This window comes from Natrix helvetica, assembly GCF_964273705.1.
Source record: "Natrix helvetica genome assembly, chromosome: 1".
NCBI classification, from domain to species: domain Eukaryota; kingdom Metazoa; phylum Chordata; class Lepidosauria; order Squamata; family Natricidae; genus Natrix; species Natrix helvetica.
In genome coordinates, this window is record NC_138548.1 from 306,389,960 (window position 1) to 306,392,916 (window position 2,957).

The window sequence follows — 2,957 nt, forward strand, 5'->3', positions numbered from 1 at the left end:
CCTGCAATCAAACTACACTTTGGGAGGGAGAGCACAAGCAAGCACTGAGGAGACCACAGGAGGAGGCAGGAAGCCAGGCAAAGAGCCATGCTGTAGTACACACACTTCCCCCCAGCCTCTTTCTTTTGGAAGGCTCGGATCGGCTCCCCTCCGGCTTCTCTGCCTCTCCTCTCACCCCAGCCTGCCAGCAGGAGGTGGTGGGTGGGCTTTATTGTGTTCCAGGCATTTCCCACCCAGACAGCAGGCTGCATTTGCAATGGTGGAGGTGTTTGGGAAAGGCAGCAGGGGAATGGGGGGGATGGCAGAGGAGCTGCTTTCAAGCCACTGGAAAAGATATCCAATCCAACTTTTGTGTGTGGGGGGGTTTGTTTGAGAGTGAGTGAGAGAGAGAAGGGGTAGGAGAGATAGTCCAATCCAACTTCTCTGTGTGTGTGTGTGTGTGTGTGTGTGTTTGAGAGAGGGGGAGGAAGGGAGAGAGGGAGGAAGGAGGGGAAGGAGAAGAAAAAGAAAGAAGGAGCAAAGGAGAAAAACAAATGCTGTCGTTTTAAATTGGAACTGAGCATGCCTGGCTGTGGAATTCTGGGAGTTGAAGTCCACAAGTCTAAAAATATTTGAAACCCAGCACTGTGTCAGTGCCTCACCAGTCATAAACCTCACCGCACGTCACTGGAGTAGATTAATAGATACCACTTCAGAGGAAAGGTAACAGCATTTCATGCACTTTTGGTATGTAGCCATGCTGGCCACATGACCATGGAAAGTGTCTTTGGATAACGCTGGCTCCCTCAGCCAAGAAACGGAGATGAGCACCGTGGCCTAGAATCGGACCTGACAGACAGGGAAACCTTTACCTTTTTCTTATTTTCAACTTGAGAAGATTGATCAGAATGGGACTTCCTTAGCAGCCATGCTTTTTCTCCCATTTGAGGATATTGCTGAGAATATCTCACTTTATAGAGACAGCAAAATCATTTGCAGAACACTTTAACTGCTAAATAAATATTTTACTGGCAACTTCTGAAGCATCATAAATGCAGTCAATATAAACAAAACAATGTGGAAACAAGTTAAGTTTCAGCGACTGCTAGCTAATTCATTGTGAAACAGGACTCTGGTTTGCATCAGGCAACATATTAGGATTTGGAAATTCGATTTCTTCCCACTTTAATAGGCAAATATTCTTCGCTTGTTTGCAATTTCTGCCAACAAAAAGCACATTAAGTCTGCAGGCCATGTGATGCAGCTGGAAAGCACTTAACTAAGTGCCAGTTATTAAGTTCTTTCTATTGTCATTAATTTTAAAATTGTGATCATTACTTATAAAAGGTGATGGATATAGAGACCCGGGGTGTGGGATGGGGAATTGTCTTTTTGGCAATGGAACAAAAATGCCATGTGCTGTGGTAGCAAAAGCATATTCCATTTTTTCCTGCAATTCTTCCATGGTGACTCATTCTTCTAAATACACCCACATGTGGTAAACTCCTATCACGTGGAAATCATCTGTGCTGTCCCCACCTCCCCAGAGTATTTTGCAGTTTATTCGGTTTTCCTTTTCATCACAAGAGGGAGCATGTTTTTATAGGAACCACACATGCGCTGTCTCAGCCCTCCTTTAACTGAACTGGTTAGCATGAGGTTCATACTTGTGAAGGACTTTGTCTAGAGTCTGCACTATGTACCCGGATAGATTCTGAATGTTAAATTCCCAAACAAATTTGTCTTATGTGTAAATTCTAGACTATAAAATGTAAGTTAGACGATCAAAGTTTTCCTTCATGGGAGTGTTTTCTTCTATTTGGATAGTGGTGCCAAATTTTCTTCTCACTTGACAGTGTTTTGTGCAAAATTCTTCTTGTAGTCATATCTTAGTTTGTTTATTTGCATCTCAGTGAACGAATTATCAGTTATATCAAGTTGAACATCTTCATGGTCAGTGGTAACAGAGAAGGCTCTGTTTATCTTTTCATACTCAAGGTGTCTAATGATCATTGGCAAACATGAGACGAATGACAAAGAATCTGCTTGAATGGTTCCTCCCTTCCTTCAGCAACTTGGTTGGATTCCTTTGTCTGTCCTTTGTCACTTTTGAAGGATCTGAGAGAGATTCAACCTCTGGGACAATGTTTCTCAACCTAGACAACTAAGATGCGTGGACTTCAATTCTCAGGATTCCTCACCAGTAAGGAAGATGAGCTCTATTCGATTATCTTCCTCTTACTTTGTGGAACCATTGCAACATCAGAAAAAAAATCACCATAGACCTCATAATATTCTCTTAGGAGGACAGGATGGGCCCAGTTAAGCATCATAACAGTTTCGTTTTTGTCACTTGCTTTTGAAATCATCTCTATTTTGAACAACCCTTCTTTTAATCTAATTTTCATTTAGATTAGTGATATCCAATTTGGTCCAAGTGAGTGAAATCAATAGAATGTCTTACTTAACTGGCTTTTTGGTTTTCTGGCAACCATTTCAGTTAAACCCAGAACCAGTTTGGTAAAGGCATCAGGCTAGAAACCAGGAGACTGTGAGTTCTAACCTCACTATGGGCCAGTAGCAATAGCACTTAGGCTTATATATACCACTTCACTGTGCTTTACAGCCCTCTCTAAGCAGTTTTATAGAGTTAGCATATTGCCCCCAACAATCTGGGTCCTCATTTTACCCACCTCGGAAGGATGGAAGGCTCAGTCAACCTTGAGCCTGATGAGATTCAATCTACCAAACTGCTGTGTAAGGAGAAAATGTCAGATCTTCATGGTAGGCCAGGTCAAGAAAGAGAGACTGCGGGTCTTTTAAGGTGCAGCTTTATTGTTGCACACTATATTAGCAATCTTGAAAATCTGTCCAAAACCTTTGCCATACTTTTTAGGGCCACGGGACAACAGTGAGACTGTTTCATATTTGCTGTACATAGATCTGAGGAACCATTTCATCTTTTTCACTTTCTTCCA